Source organism: Cryptomeria japonica, chromosome 3 (assembly GCF_030272615.1).
Source record: "Cryptomeria japonica chromosome 3, Sugi_1.0, whole genome shotgun sequence".
In the NCBI taxonomy this organism is placed as follows: Eukaryota; Viridiplantae; Streptophyta; class Pinopsida; order Cupressales; family Cupressaceae; genus Cryptomeria; species Cryptomeria japonica.
This window is the reverse complement of record NC_081407.1, coordinates 824181564-824202286: the sequence shown is the minus strand read 5'-3', so window position 1 is coordinate 824202286 and position 20723 is coordinate 824181564. Positions and strand designations below refer to the sequence as shown.

The 20723-nt window shown below is 33.5% G+C and overlaps 1 long non-coding RNA gene across 1 annotated transcript; it reads left to right on the top strand.

Annotated features, from left to right (window-relative positions):
- The first annotated feature begins 12207 nt into the window (after window positions 1–12207).
- LOC131054813 (uncharacterized) lies at window positions 12208–12977 on the top strand. Its single transcript, XR_009371771.1, has 3 exons — window positions 12208–12513; window positions 12643–12816; window positions 12934–12977. It is a non-coding gene; the product is annotated as an uncharacterized LOC131054813 (long non-coding RNA).
- The last annotated feature ends 7746 nt before the right edge of the window (window positions 12978–20723 follow it).

Below are 20723 nucleotides of genomic sequence, written 5' to 3'. Positions count from 1 at the left end.
ATAAAATTTGTCTAATTTGGATAACTTTGGCTTTGGCATTTTTTTTTGCCCTTATTGGGCATGTTTTTTGAGAAAAAAATATATATATATTTTTTCGGGCAGTTTTACGGCGTGTCCAGGCCGCTAACAACATCATCAACCATTGATGATCTCTTAACCGTTGGGGCTAGCCTTGGTGATTACCTCTGGCCTTCGTAGTAGTTACGTTTGGCCTCCTCACCACCCGACGGTCTCCAAATGGCCCACCGCCCCCGTGTGGAGCACAGCTATCACCCTTGCCAGCCGCAATCGCCGCCTGCTACTTTCAATCGCCCTCATGACCATTGCCTACCACCCACCTATCACCCTCCCAACCGCCTGCTACTCTCGGTCACCACCTATCAGTCGCTCACCCAGCCAACTCCGCCCGCTCGACCATCTCCGCTCCGCCCAGGCACCACTAGAAGGGAGATTTTTTTTCCTTAAGGCCTATTTGACCTAGAGATGGTATTTTTTGTTTTAACTTGGGCAAACAAAGTTGGATTTTTGAAAACGAATAGGCATTGGAAAGCTCTTTCCAAACTCTCTTCAGATCTGGAGGTTTGATCTTCTATTTTTGTTGTTTTGATGTATTTTTTTGACATCAAAGCCATAAGTTCTTTTTTGCACTCTGGGAGGCATATCTTGAGCATCCAGACTCCGTTTTTGGCACACGAGATATGGTTGTAAAGCTGGTTCTATGCACTTTTCATTAGTATGGGTCTTCTTTCCAAATTTTGCTCCAGGTACATTTTATTCAGTGTTTTTCATTTATGCACTCTGGTGAATATCTTGGATGTTTTAAGCTCCTAGGATCCTTTTCTTTGTGTGGGATGACTCATCTTTGGCTATTATTTATGTATTTCCAACCTTTTATCTTTTTTGAGCATTGTATACATCATTTTGTAAGCATTTATTTTTTTGCACGCACTGAGATGAAGTGACACTATACCTTGCATGCTTGGGATCTTGCACATCTTATGCCTTATTATACTCACACTCCATTATAAAGTGCCATGGGGGGGTTTGATGTTTGCCTTCATTTGACATCTACCTTTTTCACGTGAGTGTTCCTTCCACGACATTAGCCTCATGATGTGTGTCAAGTGAGTGTCCTTCCACGACACTAGCCTTTATATGTGTTTGTACTTTCTGCTGCACTCTCGTTGTTTCTGGTTCTTCATCATGCAGTTTTTATTGGCATTCAGTTTCAGTGTACCGGTCACCTCTCCCTTGTTAGCATTATGGGGGATTATATTGTTGGTGCTAATGCTTCCTTGGTTCGTTGGAGTGAGCTATGTATTCAGTATTTGGTCCCTTGTACTAGGCAGATGCAGTGGCTGGTTACCTATGCATTTCGGTGAGATGGATCATTTACCATATGGACACTCTTTCATTCTCATTTTTGGAGGCAACCTTCCATCTTCGATTGATTAGCTCTTCAGACTTTGGTGTTTTTTGCCATCTGTATCTTCGAGTTCAGTTGTTTGCCTTTGTTTGCCATATGATCTGAGGAGCGTTATTTGAGGGCACTCATGCATATTACAATCTTCTCTGATCATCTTCTATTTTCAGTGGAGGTTCTTCAGATCGATAGTTATTCTTCGATAGTGTTTGCAAGTTCTTCATGCTTCAGTGATTCTTCTACTCTTCTTTTGTTCCTATCTTTTGGAACATTCTTGTTTGGAGGCACTTGTATTTCATCTCTTTTTGGAGTAGAGTTTTTTCCCATGAGGTTTTCTTTATTTCTCCGCTTTACAAAGATCTTTTGTACTTGGGTACCTCATTAGGCTTTGTTGTCGGGACCCAAATTTGCCTTCATCATGTAGTTGCAGTTTTTGCTTCATGCATTTAGTTTTTTAGCTACTCCCTAAGTTAATCTTAAGGGGGAGTGTTAGAGTTATCATGTATAAGCTAATAATTATTTATATAATTATTAGTCTATTATACTCTACACTTAAGCTAAACTTAGGCATTTAATAATATGGTAGGTATTTAATAATTATTCTAATTATTAAATACACTTTATCCTTTTAGGGTTGCACACCTTTAGGGTTGCTAATATTCTTTTATAAGGATTGTATTGCACTTTTTCATTACTGATTCCCTCTCTGAATGATAATCTTCTTCTTTAGAGTCATTATTGTTTTTTGCCTCCATTCTTCTCTTGTGACATGTATTTTGCTTGTAGGTGTTCTTGGGATCTCTGAAGTTATATTTCTTAACTTCTTCAGTATCAAATGATTCCAAGTGTGTAAAAATGAACTAGGGTTAATCCTTAAATATAAGGTCAAAGGAAACAAATGAAATAATTCAAACTTTAAGCTGACCCATAATGACTAATTCAAAGAGTTAGGTCAATCTAAATTAAAATTTCAAATTTTATTTTTACAAATAATACATTTAACCCAAGTAATTCAAGCGTAAGTCATAGTTGTCATTTTGGGTAGATGATGGATGAAATTTGAGGATCAAGATTGATCCTTGAAGGCAAGTGTAGATGGAAATAGGCATGATTTGGATTATGTGTCAACTTTCAACAAAATATATCCCTTATACATTTATCATTACATAAAAAATAATCAAGTCAAAGTCAATAATAAATGAAGTCAACAATAAACTATTATGAATTTTAATATTATTAAAAATTATATTTAAATTTGATTAAACCCTTCTCAATAATTGCTTAAAAGTAATTTGAGGTTGTGTTCAATTGATAGAACTACTTAATTCTCAAGTTAGAGACCAAAATTCCTTAGAATTCAAAAAAGATGAAAGCTCCAATAAAATTATATAATAATAGTAAAAAACTATAAAATAATATAATTTTAATTGTTTTTAAAAATAAAAAATCGTACCTCTTTTAATTTTGTTTTATTTTTAAAAAGCACTCACTTGAATTGTATCAAAGAGAATTTTTAAAAATCTCATCCATACCGAACCAAATAGATAGCTCATCAGTTCAAATCGCATGTGTATGGATGATTTTATTTTTTTGATGGTAGTTGTTTATTGATGTTCTTGCCAAGGAGTGTCCCATTGGCCTACCTTGGGTTTAATAATACACTTTAACTCAAGAATTTTTTTCTCTAATTCAAGATGTGCTCATATAGTAGTTGTTTGTTGGGTTTTGGTCGTACTTGGGAAAACCAAAAAAACTTCTTTAACAACAAGAGTTTGCCTCTTTGTTATGCTGAGTGGAAATTCTCTAAGTTGTTGAATTCTGAAATTAATGCATTTTTTGAATACATGATTTATGAATATTGAATCAATTTTAATGACGTCTACGGGATCAAGTAGTCTAAGGGACCAAATGACACAACATTAACACATTGCATGTGTATTTGTTGGTAATTTTTTAATAAAATATTTATGTGAGATGAAGGGAAGTTGTACATTTATTTCTCTATCCTCTTATTATGCCATTTTTTGATGTAAGTCATTCATGTTCTTTCTATGTTGACATAATGAAGTCTTTTTTGTACCTTTTTGTACAATATCTTTTCTTTGTGTTACTAAATGGGTCGATATGGTTAACATCTAAGGAACAAGGTCTTTCTATACTAATTTTTCCTTTATGTTATATTTACAATTTAGGATAAGTTTACTCATGCCCTATATATGCCACTAATCTTTCTCATTCAAAGAAAAGGAACATTTTTGTATATAATCTAAAAGGAATCATCTGTAGTGAATGGGGAGTTTATTTCTATTGTCAAATAGATTTCTTATTAAGTTTTCGAGGGTTTTTAGAATAGAGATACATGAACTTGACCATGATATAAATATGGGTAAATATTTGAGTCACATTCTAAAAGGTTTTTGTTACATTTGATTTGATATGGGATTTTGTTATATTATTGAAAATTGAAGGTACAAGTGTGGTTAGTGGCCTAACAATGATGTAAATTCTTCCTAGGATAGTTAATAATTATGTGTATAAAAATTAATAATCTATTAACATTGTATTAACTTCCCATTCTCATAGTAATTAATATGATAGAGCATGGATAACCCCTAAAACAATTTGAAATATCATGAGTAAGAATAGTTAATTGAAGCACGTTTTCAATGCAGTCTTTATGAAAGTTGAATCATTTGCAAGGCCAAATTCTATATTGTTCAAGGAATGCTAATATTTTTAGAGAGTATTTTGAATTATTTAATCATATTTTGCTTTTGATATGGATGGAACACATGTCTATTGCATGCAATTTCAGCATCTTATTGAGTAACTTTTAAGTAACATTATTATCTATTAAATTTCCCCATGTATGAGGAGAACAATTGAAATGGTATTTAATCATGTTGTAGTCACTATAACCACACTCCAAAAGCTTGATATTAGTGACCTTGCATACCCCTCTTTAACTAGTTGCATGTGAAGAATGCAATTAAGTTGGAGGAAAGGAGAAAATTATACGTGCAAACCAATATAGCCTTCTAAGGCTTAATGATCATATAGGAATGTACTTTGCTAGCATCATTTGAAACCATAAGAAGATATTAAAGGTATGTTGATTCAAAAGGACATATAATGATAGCAAGATGTCCCACGATATCTACAATATGCCTATAAAAGTTGTGACAAATGTTAGATGAGATATCCTATAAACAAAAATAAGTGTGAGCTATCATCATCAAAAACATTAAGAAAAATATGTCACCATAAAACATGTGAGCATAAAAGATTATCATAATTAGCATAAACATGAGCAAATATAAGATTAGAGGGTGTGATCTTGTAATCATGGAAGATCCCGTAATTGGATCATGTTATAAAACATTTGATTAAAATTTAGAAACCATAATCATTTGAATCACACAGAAAAAATATGATTCAAGTGTCTCATCAATACAATATAGAAGTCTCTCATGCCTTAAAGGATGGGACCCTCATGTGGGAGTACTTTCTAAATACTTTAATTTATATATGTATAAGTATGTAGAAGATGAGAGCTCCAAATTTTAGTTAACAAATATTGGAAGGAACATCTTCTATTAAATCATCTTCATCCCAGTTGTGTGGTGTGTAACCATTCTTGAGTAATTGAATTACATAACATGACAAGACACACAACTATTAGTGAATGTGCTTGATATATGATCAATAGACATGGTACCCTTTGCTATCTACCACCTTTATACTTTTGCACTAGAGATTATTTGTACCTTTGAAATATTTGTATTTTGCATTGGGATCCATATAAAAATAGTGCATTTAGAAGTAGTGATGGAATCGCCAAAAATGTTATCTTACTCTTCCTTGGAGGATAGGGATGAAGTCTTCCTTAGCAGATATGTGAAATGAGAAATATCATGTTCTCCTTATGAACATACAAAACTTCTATTCATGAATTTATATTTAATCATCAAGTGTGAAGTGACTTGACTAGAAAATAGGTAAATATCTCTCTCTTTACTTGCACAATTCTAGTTAAGGCCTTTTAAATGATATATAATATTGATTCAAAGATGGAATAACACAAAACAAGACTTCAACCTTATTAAGCCCTATCATAGAAATAAAATTATGCATCCTAATATGCTAGTAAAAACACTTGAACATCTTACAAGATATACCCCCATACACATAACCATGTTATTACAAATGATGATCTAAAAAATCCTTTGTATAAATTTAAATTAATACATTTCATTAATAAAAATACCCTTAAATGGATAACCATGGATAATAGACCAAACTCACTATTTTGAAGAATCCTTATCATAAAATAAAATTATTCTTCCTACAATAATAGATGCCTTAATATGCATTATCCCTCACAAAAGTGTCCTCGACTTCTAGTTGAGGTATGTCCAGGAGCTATTATAGCTTAGCAATGATTGAAAATTAATAGCGTTAGCTTGAGATTGTAGGGGAAAGGACCTAGTAGTTGAGTGTGTTCCAATTCTTATGATAGAAGTTGTTGATTTAATACCCCTCATACTTGTTGATTTAATGTCCAATTTTTATACAACATTGCACCAATAATTGTGACTTTAAAGTTGTTGTTTTTTAAGCAAAAGGCACAAGGCCTATAATATATATTTATAATAATAAAGTTTGAAATAGATACAAAATGCCATAAAGGCATGAGAAATCCAAAAACTGGCCATCTTCAATTACACATTCTTTATGATCTTGAAAGCTACTAGAAGCTTACACAACTAACTATTTACTGCAAAACCATTTTAGCTATGATATATATATGCAACAACTACATTAGATTTATTCAAACCATATAAAAGGGCCTTGAACTGAATTTTTTCCCACTTCTTCCTTTCTAATGGCTTGAACTTGATTAGCTGGATTAGATTGTAAGGTCATATTCATATTAGGAATTTGTTGAGGAAGATTTGAAGAAGAACCATGAAAGCGTTCATGTTTTAGCAAAGTAGAGACTGCATGAAACTTGTCTTTGTAGTTGTCTACCAATTACATCACAAATGGCAGTATAGAACACATCACATTCCACCTAAAAGCATTGTTGAAGGTCTTCCACACCCGTAATGATGAAAATATGTGGGATATGGAAATATGTAGATCGGATTAATGAAACATGTACCGTGAAACCTGTAGGGTGCAAAGAAATGAAGGAAGGTTAGATAAAAAAACTTTAAATCTTGCATCGGCTATCACACCCACACAACACCATATTTTCTTATCAATGATCCCTTTTTTTATCAATGATCCCTTTTTTATCAATGATTAATAGAGAATATGACCAATCTATTAATCCTTTCACAATTCCAAAGCAACAACAAACTTGTAATCTAAATTGTGTGCCATCACTTATGAATTGAAGTTGATGCCACATAAGCACAACTTAATATATTATGGATACCCTATCACACTCCAATATATCTTGAAGAATTGGGTAATTTTTTAAATGTGTGTCCACATCATCATACCAAAGGATTTCTTCCCTTTGAAACCCCATGTTAGCTAATTGATCTGCAAGTTTATTACCTTCTCGGTAAGTATGAGAGATTTGTACTTCTTCAAAACTCTCGAATAGTTCCACACTTGTTGCATAATATAACCAACAGACCAATTACAACATTTCCTATCTTTGCACATGTTGATTATCAGTAACGAATCACCTTCGACATGGAGTTTGGAAATCTGAAGCAGTTTTGCAAGTTGAAGACCATACGAGATAGCTAGAGCTTCTGTTATGTTATTTGTCCCATATGGAAAAGACACTGATTTGAGTGCCTTACATGACCCTTAAAATCTCATATACAGATGCCAACCCTTGATATACCTAGATTTCCTCATGATGCACCGTCAAAATTGAGTTTGAAGAGATCATTATGAGGCGACTGTCATTTCACTGCAACTCTATCAACATCTTGTTTGAACAATGAATGCAAGCTCCCATTAAAAGGAAGACAAATGTCATTCCAAGATTTGAAAGGATTATTATCCCAAGAAGTAAATAATGAGCTTATTGATTTATGATAGTGAACAAACGCATTCACTTCTTCCACAATGAATTTTTCAATAAGTTGGCAAACACTTTGTATTGATGAAGAAGTTTTCCTAAAGATTCACTTATTTCGTTCCCACCAAATGGCCCATGTGACATTGGTAGGACCTATGCGCCAAATGCAAGCAAAGAAAGAAGACTTATACAATACTGGCCATGAAGAGATGTGATCCGAAATTGAGTTTGACAAGGGGGTAGAAAAATTCAATTTTTGAAGCACAAATTCCCAACAACATTGAACAAAAGGACACTGCAGGAAGAGATGTTATGTTGTTTTTAACTGGTCCCCACATAAAACACAATTAAATGCATCTGTTATTCCAATCTTAGCAAGACAATCCCCTACAAGTACTCTTTTCTTAAGCTTAAGCCAAGCAAAGTTGCCTACTTTTGGAAGAACTGTACTATTCCAACAAAAGGAGAAAGCTCTATGAGATTGTAACACCCTTTCTCTATTAAGAATCGCCTTGTAGCCTTGGCAGACATAGTAAGCACCACTTTTAGAAGGTACCCATATAATCCTATTAGGAATGTCTAATATAAAAACTAACTTTTCTTGAAGAATTTGTTGCAAATGAATAGACTGAGCAGGTGTTAATTGAGGAATGGAAAAGGACTTCCATACTACTTTTCTTGAGTAGATTTCAACTAAATCAACATAACAAACAAGGTTAGACCCCCATAGTTGAGATAGAACTAGAATAGCAGATTGGATTTGTTGGTCATCTTTCAGAGGAGGGAAGCCATTCCAAGAGTCAAGTCCCAAAATTTAACATCCTCACCTGAATTCAATTCCCAAGAAATAAATGAAGTCACAATGTTTCTACATGAAAGCATGAAGTTCCACATTTTAGAACCATTAGGAGGATTCAAAATCGTGAAAATTCTAATCTGATTCATAGAATCTAAATATTTGGATTGCATTATTTTGCACCATGTTGAATCCGACTTAGAATACATTTGCCAAACTAATTTGCCACCAAAGGCTAAATCACGTTTGGAAATATCATGCAAGCCCACACCACCTCTTGCTTTCTCTAGAGACATATTAGTCAAAGACAAAAGAGGTATTTTCTTAACATTGTCCATATTGCTCTTCCAAATGAAGCCTCTAACTAACTTCTCTATGTGATCTGCTACTTTCTTTGGACCTTTAAGAACTGAGACAAAATAGTTAGGAATAACAACTAACACAGTTTTGGATAGAAGAATACGACTTGAAAGAGATAATCAACGAGCTTTCCAAGCAGAAATCTTACTCTGAATCCTCTCAATAACCTTGGCCCAAAAAGATGCTTTGTTTGAACCCATAAAAAAGGGGATCCCCAAGTACAAACATGGAAGTTCTGCCTCCTGAAAACCTAACAACCTTATGATTCTTCGCTTGAGTGCCACTCCATAATTGAAAATATTTTTTTTTGACTTTTGTGCATTGATTTTTTGGCCTGATTTGTCCACATATTTATCCACAATCTCCTTAGTTTGTTTTGCTTCTGATAAAGATGCATTCCCATATAATAAAGTATCATCAACAAATAGAGTATGAGTGATTGATATGTTAGTTTGAGGAATATGTACCCCTTGCCACAAACCTTGCCAATGTTTGATCTTAATTGATCTGCGGATAGCTTCTGCCATCAAAATGAAAAGGAAAGGAGAAAGTGGATCACCCTGCCTAATTCCTTGTGTTGACCTGAAAAAACCAGAAGGTGAACCTTTGATTATTATTGAAAAGGAAGCTCTCGATGGACAAGACAAAATCCATCTGCTCCAATTTCTTGAAAACCCAATTTTTTCCAACACATTTCTTAGAAAATCCTAACATACTTTGTCATATGCTTTCATCATATCCAATTTTATAATAAAGGCCGATAAATGATTGGACTTAATTGAATGGAGAACTTCATGAGCTACCAACGCTCCTTCGGAAGTTTCCCTTCCTGGCACAAAACCAACTTGCTTTGAAGAAATTAGTTTTGGAATCTTCTGCAATCTCATATAAATAGCCTTTGTGAAAATTTTATATACTGTATTACATAATGAAATAGTTTTGAAATCTGCAAAAGTCTGAGGTTCCGAAGATTTTGGTAAGACTACAATGTTAGTAGTATTAAATTGTTTCAATATTTTTCCAGATTTCCTTGACTCTTCTAGGGCCAAAAGAAGGTCGAAACCTACAACATCCCAACATTTTTGAAAAAATAGAGCGGTAAACCCATTTGGGCCTGGGGCTTTATTTGGCAGAAGAGAAAAGACCACCTTTCTTAACTCATTCAGTGTGAAAGGTCTCATTAACGATTCATTCTGAGCATCTGTAATGAGTTTTGGAATTGGATCAAGTAACACTGAGTTGCCCAAAACAACATTTGTATTTTGTGGAGCCAGAAGATTTAAAAAAAACCTTACACCTTCATCCTGGATCACTTTATTATTTGATAGGACTTCTCCTGTGTCTACACTTTTGATTGTAAGAATAGTTTTAATAGCTCTTTTTCGCTGAGTCGAGGCATGAAAAAACTTAGGGTAGACGTATAAAAATGACTATATTCCTGCCCACTTTTCCTGCATACACTTAGTATTACGATCCCCATCTTTTAACCAAAGCTCTCTATATTTTTGGTGCCAATAGATCTCTTCCCTTTTACACAATTCTTCCCATTTTGTTTGCAAATCCTTCTGAATGTCAAAGTTGTTGGGATCCATGCCATTCTGAATTATATGATCATTTATGTTTGCTAGCTACCTTGAAACAATCTCTTTTTCTTTAAAAACATTTTTAAAAACTTGCATGTTCCAAGTTTTAATCTGTCCTTTGATATACTGCAATTTCTTGTAAAGCTGAAACATCTTATTACCTCTTTCAAAAGGCGCAGTCACCCACCATTTTCTAAGCAAGGGAAGAAAAGATGGGTGCCTGAACCACATTCTCTCAAACTTAAAAGATGGTCTATGAGAAGCGCAGTTTCTAGTAATAACATTTGAGGATATTACATAGTGATCTGAAGAGGCAAAAGGAAGAATTTGAGAGGATAGATTTGAAAGCATGTGGAACCAATTTTGAGAAACTAAAAATCTGTGCAATCTAACAACAATTTGAGAAAAATCTCTTCGACGATTCGTCCATGTGAAACTTCCTTTATTTGGTAGAACATCTCTCAAAGTATTATCCCCAATGAAACTTCTAAAATCATTCATTATCTTTTGTGGAGGGCAAATACCTCCAATCTTCTCCTTTGGAACTAGATGGCATTTAAATCACCAGCTACAATAATTTTAACATCACCCAAGCCTTGAATAATCTCTGTTAGCTTAACCCATAACCTTTTTTTGTCCCAAGTTGATGAAGGCCCATAAACATTAAGCAGAGTAAACTGAAGATCTGAGAACTTGGCATGAAGAAGGTGCCAATTAGCATCACAACTAATTGAATCTACTAAAACTACTTTCGGGTTCTATAAGGAACACAGCCCCCCTGAAGCTCCTTGTGCTACAACATGTACAAATTTCCATTTGGACCATTTCCCAACTGTATTTTCATGTCTCATTTGATAACTTTGTCTCTTGAACTAGAATGACTTCAGCTGCACAAGTATCAATTTGACGTTTGATAAGGGCTCTCTTGTCAGGGGCATTAATACCCCTGACATTCCATGAGATGATCCTCATTGAGCTCGAGGAGAGTGACATGCTCTCCTTGGCCTTTTGGGTGAAGAAAATTTCCCATCAAGAGTAGATTGTAAACCTACTACTATTTCTTCTCTTAGTTTCTTTGCCTTAGATTTCCTGCCTCTTTTTCCCGGTGTCTTTTTAACTGAAGTCAAGGCCAGAGACTGATGAAGAGATAAATTCTGAGAATAATAAAATACTGCAAAAACATCATCCTCCCTTTCGAATTCTAGACCAGCTTCAAAATTAAAATCTTGAAGCTAACCATAACCATATTTCTAACCATAATCCCAAGTTGCAAGTCTAACAATAACCCTAACCCTAACCCTAACCCTAACCATGTTGTAAAACTTTATAGTAGCTAAATCCTAACCATAACCTCCTAACCCTAATCATAAGAATAACATTAAAATTATACAAATTATTATAATTAAAATAAAAGATTTTTATGATTTTTTATATTATTCTTTATTAATTATTTTGATTATTATAGTTTTTATTTTTACTACAAAATTATTATATTATATTGATAATATAAAGTACTAATGATAATATAAAGTACTAATCTTGTAAAAACTATAATAATAAAAATAATTAATAAAGAATAATAAAAATAAATAAAAATCATTTATTTTAATTTATAATAATTTGTATAATTTTAATTGTTATAATTTTATATTTAATATATTTTAAGACAATAAGTTAAAATAAGTTAAAATAATTTTATTATTTCAAAAAAATAATAAATTTATATTTAAATTTTTTTAATATTTTTAATTTATTAAAGTAAATTTTTTTAATAAATAATTTTATTATAAAAGATACAAGTTAGAATGAAAATGATTTGTTAAAAAAAAAAAAAAAAATTCCAAAAAAACAAAAACAAAACATTTAATTTGTTTTACAGGAAAAAGAGGCTGAACGGACTGCAGGTACTGATGTGATGTACGTGAAAGAAAGAGCGGAGGATGGAGAAGGCATGGCATGGGACGGGCCATTTTGTCCGCTGCGTAGCCAATGCCCAACCAAACGGCTATCTCGTTGGTTCGGCTGAGCATGCGTACGGAAGATTTTGCTTTTTTTATCGCATGCGTCTATTTCACGCTTTTCCCAAGCCGCGCCCCACCGACCTATTTTATTTCTGAAATTCTGTATACATACTTGGTAATACCAGAAAATCTCCTCTGGCTTCCTGCTGGAAATTCTTTGAAGTTGCTGAAACTGCAGAACATCCATTTGGCTCATAGCGCGCGGTTTATGACCAGCCAATTGTCTGCATTTGTTGGCATTTTTGATAAAAAAATTAAGTGCTAGCTTTTCTCTGCAGACGAAGGTAAGCCACGGATTTATTTAACATATTTTCTAACCAAAGTCTCTCACGTTTCTTATATGATGAAGTCTTTTCTGTGCCTTTTTTAATGGACTAACTTTGGTGGGAATTCTATGTACATGATAAAAGCAGAAAATCTCCTTTGGTGTCAGGAGTTCTCCTCCTGCTGCGTTGGCTGTAAATTCTTTGAGTTGCTGAAAATTCTGTTTGGGCTCACAGCGCGCGGTTTATGACCATCCAACTGACTGCCTTTATTGGCATTCTTGAATAAAAGTATAAAGTGCTATTTTTTCTCTGCAGACGAAGGTAATTCATGGATTTATTTCCCTCTTCTCTTTGACCAAAGTTTTCACGTGTCTTTTATACTCACATAATGAAATCTTTTATGTGCCTTTTTGTGTATGTTTTCTTTGTATTATAAAGGTCTTGAAGGCAACAGTAGCAGCATGGAAATGCAGGTCAGTGAGGGTAGTTTCTTTCTTCCCTTCTTTTTAAGTAGATTATTTTTTATTTTTTTATTTTTTTATTTTTTGTTTTCTAAAACGCTGGAGTTTAATCAGCTGAATGTGAGGATGTTTTCTTTGTTTGGCACATATTGGAATGGTTGGGCTAAATCCTGACTAAGTTTTGCGAGGTTTTTTTTCTTAATTGTAGGGTGAAATTGTCAAGTTTTTTGGGAATAAGGATTTGGAAGATGAAGATGAATAAGATTAAGTTTAAAAAAATAATATTCTATTTAGAGTTACATTTTGTTCTTTTAATATACAATGAAGTAGATGATTATCTTATATTTATGTGGCTAGAATGTATTTGGACTTTCCAGTCCACATGCAAGAACTATTACAATAGAGGCATTTTACTGTAATTATGACAAGTCTATTGTTGAAATCATGTCTGTCTTCAACCACTAGCATTAAATATCCAACACCCCCCTTAATGTTAGGGTTAACATAAAATGATGCATAATATAAAATTCAATAATATCCAGTGCCCTTTAGTGAAATTTTAAAACAGTCTATCTTGAATCCATAATCTGGTTTTTACAACCCAATATGTCTCCCAATTTAAGTTTTATTACAAAAATCTATTTGAGATGACCATCTGCAAGTGTACCTATGGTAGCCACTCCATCTCATTGAGTTGCGTGGGTAACCAGCCTCTGCAATCACTGAGTAGACTAGCAATTGGTACTTGTTATTGTGTTCACTCAATTTTTTTACAATAGAACTATGGGTACCAACATCAAGCCTGGTTAGGTACTCTTTCATTTACATTTAATTATGTTCACCACCATTTTTGTAAATCTTTTAGCATCTTACTCAACTCCTTGAATGATCATGAGGTATCCTCCTCTGCTTTCCTTTGGCCTAATATAGCCAAAATTGGAGACTCATAGCCTTCAGAACTGTATGAAACCTTTCTCTGCATATACTCAAATTTTACTACAAAATTCTGATTTGTTGCTTTTCTTTGAACACCACAAATCGACATACTCTTTTCATCAACATCATGATCATTGACTATGACATAATTCATGAGGACATCATATTCTTATTTATCACTTTCGCCAAACACCACATTTGACTCACCTAAAGACACTTTATACCACTATTCACTTCTAGACCACAAATTTCATTAATGATATATATCAAGACAACTACATATCTTTTTTGATCACTGACTGCATAAAACATGTTATGCCTTCTTTAAGACTACATTAATAGGCAATTTTAACTTAAAGGTTCATTTTCTAACATCTTTGAAGCATAGAGATAATATGACTATTTTCAAGACAATGACCATCGCTGACATAACATGCCTTTCATGAGGTCTAAATGAACATTAGATATTTAACCTTTAAAAAGAAAAATCATACATGTAAATTTACCATATCACTTCAAGATTTTACATCTTTCTAGGGAAATGTCTTATATGCTTAATAAATTTTCCACAGGTTATCACATACATGCCTTCTCCTTTTTAAAAAGGCTTACCTTCCACACATCATTAATTTCCATTAAATTCATTTTTTTTTGTTAACTTAAAAAAGTATGGGTCATAGTTTTGCTCACATATAGCTGGAAATAAAGCAAAAAGACAGCTAAGTTGAACTGCTCACATACTTCCCACCTTTTTGTATGTTCGAGACACTGAAACCAATACTTTCAGATTTAATGCCTCCTCTTGTTAGATAAACATCTCCCAAATGAATATCACGCCTTTCTTCACTACAAAAACACTTTCAATTTATTTTTCACTTAGGGATTTGATCTTTTAGCTCACAAAACTAGTCTTCATGGCATATAGTCGACAATACACAACCTGCAACCCACTCTTGGTGTTCAAAGTCTTCAAACAGCTCACTCACAGTCCACACATCTTATAGATTTTCAGACTTCACTCACAATACACACAGCTTAGAGATTTTCCAACTGCTCTTACAATTCTTAAGATGTGTCCTCTCAAGAATCTAACTCTAATACTATGTTGAAAACAAGGATCTAGATGGATGAAATGAAGAAGACTACATTCATAGGAGAATGATATTATATTCAGATCTACATCATGTTGTCTATTTGATTTACAATCAAGGAAACGAACTCCTTAAATAGATGTGGATAACTATTTCCAGAATGCATTTGGACACTATAATCTACATGTAACTATTACAATGGGGGCTTTCTACTATAGTTATGCCAACTCTACAATTGAAATGGTGACTACCTTCAATCACTAACATTAAATACCCAAGATAAGTTAGGGCTTCTATTGAGTTTTCTTCCAATGTATATTTCACTTCGGGCTTTGATTTTTCAGCTCACAAATCTATTCTTTATGGTATATGGTTGACAATACACGACTTGCAGCCCACTCTTGGTGTTCAAACACCTCACTCACAATCTACACAACTTAAGAGATTTTCAGATTGCTCCTAAAATTCTTAAGATGTGTCCTCACAAGAAACTAGCTCTAATACTATGTTGGAAACAAGGATCTAGAAGGATCAAACAAACAAGACTATGTTCATGGGAGAATGATTTTATATTCAGTTCTACGTCATGTTGCCTAGTTGTTTTACAATCAGGGAGATGGTCTCCTTAAATTGATGTGGATAACTATTTCCAGAATGTATTTGGAGACTAATATAATGCTATAACTATTACAATGGAGGCTTTCTACTATAGTTATGCCAACTCTACAATTGAAATAGCTATCACCTTCAAATACTAACATTGAGGACCGAAAATAAATGTCACGACCCTGCCACACTAGGTCTAACAGCCTTAATAAAAACAAATTTATAGCCTTTATTATAGTTAATCTGGGCGAATACATATTAGCAATTCAAGAGGGCTGACCTTATAATTTAACCTAGGAAAAATAAAAAAATAATAATAACTGTTCTAATGTTAGGGCCGGTTATATAATTGATTTTTAATTTGTTTTGTGAGGCAAAAGGTGGGATGACACCCTTCAAGATAGGCACCCCCCTTCAAGATAGGCACCTACTTTGGAATTGCAACATAAAAATAAATAAAATATAAATAGAATGCTGACTGGGCCGACTAGCATTAGAGGGTTGTGTCTCAGATGTGATTTTGGAAGAGGTATTTAAAGAAGTTTTTTGGCATTCCATTTTACACCATTCATGGCACATCTCTCTGTTTTAAAGGCAGATTTGAGCAGAGATATTATTTCAGATTTTTATGAAAGAATAGATCAGATTTGTGAGCAGATATTTGAAAATTATACAGCAGACCTTTGCGAAAGTTTAGAACAGATTTTCAGGGCATCAAACATTAGCAGAGTTTCTGATATATATGCAGCAGGTCGATCTGTATTGTGTCTTATTAAATTACTGTGGTATGCAGAATTAATTATGTTACTTATGCATATGTTTCTCTATCAATAATATGTAGATGTGAAGGTATGTAATTATAACAGTTGTACACAGATATGAATGTCTGAATTTAACGTAAATATCCATGCACTTATCAATCATGTGGAAGGAAGGAAGGGAGTGGAAGGAGTGGGAACGTTGAAAGATTCCTTACTAGGTATGGCTCCTTGTAAAGATGGTTGAGGACCATTGGTTAAGGACCACAAGGCCACCTCATGATGATGTTTGAGGATCATTGGTTAAGGACCACATGAGGCCAAGGAGGATAAGGTCCCGACCTTGGGCCTAGGGTTGAGGGTCAAAGGCACCCTATTGCAGCTCCCCTACTATCTCAACATTGATCAATTGTTGAAGTGAATCAATCATAAGAGTTGAGAGGTTGACATGATGGAGGGGAACAGTGTAAAGCCCTCACTAGGTACACCACCTCATGGCGATGGTTAAGGACCATCGGTTAAGGACCACATTAGGCCACAAAGGATAAGGTCCTGCTGTTGGGCCTAGGGTAGAGGATACTTGGGGCACCTCATCATGTCTCCCAACACAATCTTCGTTATGGTTGAGCTTCCATGTAATCATTCTGTATATATATTTCCTAACTCTAGAATTGGCTGTTTTTCTTGAGTTATATCTACATTATTGTCTAATTTGGTTGCGGGTTTCCAAAACAGGCTTATCTCATCTTATTCTTGAGTGAAGATTGTATCTCTAACTATGTTTTTCTCTTGTTTCATTCTAGATTTGTGAATTTAGGGCAAAGTATAAGGTGATCTAGAAGGGGACAACAATAAATTAGGGCTTCTATTGGGTTTTGTTTGAAATGTGTTTGGGGTTATGTGTAACGACTTAGAAGGCTTTTGTTTTTGTTGTTAAAAAAAGAAAAGTTCATGTTTTTTGACAAGATAATGGGTTTAATTTCCATTGAGGTGTATTATTGACAAAACTTTTGATGGTGTCTATATTTTGTTGTTTCTCATATTGCCCTTAAAAGTATGTTAGGGTTTTAAAGCATGAGCATGTTGATGATCGTATAGGTCTAGAGGCGTATGCCCAATGTTGGGGATTGGGAATTTGTGTCATTTTCTTTTGCCTTAGTTGAGTGAATATATTTTAAACTATTTGGTTTTCTTATCAAATTCCTTTGAAAATAGTCTATCGAATATTAGAGGATTCAAAGTGTTGTCGGCTAGACATTTGGTAGTTATTAGTCTTGGGCTGAACTAGGTATTTGTTATTTTGGATTTCTAGACAACAAAATTTTGGTAGATGCTATTTATGTGGGGTTGTATATCATTGGTACATTGTTTATGACATGCTTGATAAAATAAAAGCATTAGAATACCACTAAACTAATCTACTTTAGCCTTATTTATTTTTATTGTAAATGTGATTGTATTATGACTTCTTAAGGTGAGGGCACACAATTTATGAATAGAATCAATAGATACACCTTGCAAGTATGTGTCCTTGAGGAGCATGCTAATAGGGCTCTAAATAATTGATACATTGTTTATAAACTGTTTGATTAATGAAAAGAACTAGAATGCCATTAAACTAGTGCACTTCAACTTTATTTTTTTTGTAAATATTGTTGTGAATTGAAGACACAACATTTGTTAGCACTTTAATTTGCAACTTTCAACATGACACAAAACAGACTAGATGTGTAGTAGAACTTCTCTTCTAATTAAAAGGGGAAGCTCCTTGTAAAACAAAACTAACCTACTTTACACAACTTGTACTCGCTATTTACAATCTTTTTAGTGTATTTTGGGGTGATTTGAGTATGCAATCTAAACAAACAAAAAAAACAAAACAAAAAAAAACAAACCTTTATTTTTGTTTTCTTAATCTAGAGCACAAGGTGAGTTTGCACATGGCCACTAAATAAGAGATTTTGGGCTTATTGATTGAAACAAATCCCTACAATGGCACATTTGCATTGTTTAGTTGAATACAAAGATTGGACAATGCAAGTACACATATAGATTGAATAAGCTAAAACACATCATGACTGATATAGTAAATTAATTGAAGGATATAGTACAAAGGTATGAGCTCTACCTTCGATCCAACTGCAATACAAAGCTTGCAAACATACCAAAGCAATTCAATCCTTATGACATAAAACAAGACATCTCAATAGACATTTAAAAGCAAGATAGATATAATAAGTTTGATTGAGTGAATAATGAATTTTGAGTTAAATATAACACCTGGTGAACAAATATCTTTAGTGATTTGTAGGCTTGACATTTATCATTAGGAAATATAAGTTTAAAATAACAATTATTTGTAATGTATATAAAGCTATTTTATGAAAACTAAGTTGTCAGTACGGGTACAGTAATGGGATATGGGTACCACCAGTACAACAATTTTTTTCCCTTGGGTAGGGTGTATATATATACAAAAAATTTAAAGGAATATACAAAACTGTAAAACTAAATACGTTTGATAGTATGATACTTCATCATTGATCGATGTCAAATGCCAAAATCATTAGAATTGTATAATTTTTTAAAAGAAATATACATAGTTGTAAAACTAAATACATTTGATATTATGATACTTCATCATTGATCAATGCCAAATGCAAAAAACATTACAATTACAGAATTGACAATCAAGTGCAAATTGATAAGAGAATTTTGTGAATCCTCGGGGCCTGGGCGTACTTGGGCATACCCCTGGATCAACCCCTACCTAAACATATCCAGTATGGGTGCAGGGTGGGTTAATACAATTTAGTTTACATAATTCTATCTTCTAATACTAAAATTAAAATCCCTTCAAACTTATGTTGAGCTTTAGATTGAATTTATTACAAGTTATGATTTAATGCTCACATATCTTGCACAACAAGAAATCTATAGGTAGATGATTTAAAAATAGCTAACTACATGTCATAATTGGCAAACACTAAAAATAATAGAAAACTAAAAATAACATAGGCTTCTTGTGCTAAAAATGGCGATGACTAAAAATAGGGGACACATGCTAAAAATAGATCTTTGGATAAGCAACTTTGGATGACTTTGATGATTTTGCAAGTTTTCTTGTGATTATGGCTAAAGCATTGAAGAGAACTTAAGAATCCCTAAAATTCACTTTGATGTTTTGGATCCCTTTGGTAGGCCTACACTTTTGCATTACACATGCACTCATACAATAAAATAGATTGAACTTGTATGTGTGATTTCCTTTCTAAATGTATGCACTTCATCACTTGGAGTGCACTTGTGAACATAATTTCTGAAATTTGAAATATCCCTTTGGCGAGGTGTGCACTTGCACCCTAGATGGGCAGTTGTACACTTTGATGTGTAAAAGCTGATTTTTCCCTTATATAGGTGCACACTTCATGCTACCACACACTTGACAATGGGGTTTACAAACTTCAATGTGAGCTATAAAATTTATTTGTTAAGGTGTGCACCTATACCCTAGATGTACACTTGATAAAGGCTATTTTGAACATTTTATTTTCCTTTATTGACTTTTGTGCTAACCCCTCTAGGTGTGCACTTGTCTATTGGATTCAAACTTTGTATTAACTTTGTCTTTGGAGAGGTGCATTCTTGCTCAACCTATATATTAAAATTTAGGCAAAAACTACATCATGTTTGATGAGAGTCACTTGAACACATGATTTTACCCCATTTTAAGGCAAAAACTACATCAAAGGTTGTTTTACATGAATTGCCAATAGTTGTTGAATACAAAGTGTCACGGTTATTGCATTAAAGGTCAAGACCCATCTTTGATGTTTTGTGCTCTCTACTATTTCTTTTTCTAATTGGGCTTGGTTGAAGAATATGAAGCTAGAGTATCATGTCCCCTTTTTAGGATTAGAATATCTAGGAGACTTGTAGCCTATTCTTATTTCTTGTAGGCTAAGGGATGAAGTTAGGAAAATAATTTAATGATAACATTTTAAGTTTTCCTAGTAATTTGATTTTATGATATTGTAAAAAGGATAACTTGTGTATTATTATTTTAAGAGTGCTTAATAAAATGTTTTATCAAAGAAGTTTTGAAAACCTTTAGAGGAAATAATAGGCATGAAAAGAAAACTCAAATCAAAAGGTGAATATAAAAGAAAAAGTTTTGGGTTTTGTTGTGACGTTTTCACACATCGCCCCATTGCAAATGGGGACCCTTGCTTTTTGCTTTTTAGGGTTTGTTTTCTAGGTCTTTTAGGGTTTTGTTAGTTAGCCTTTGCATTTTGAGTACTGTCAGGGAGATCAATAGGATAGCAAGTCCTGCTTGAGTGAAGTCCTGATCCTGAAATTTGGCTAAGTCTGGAATG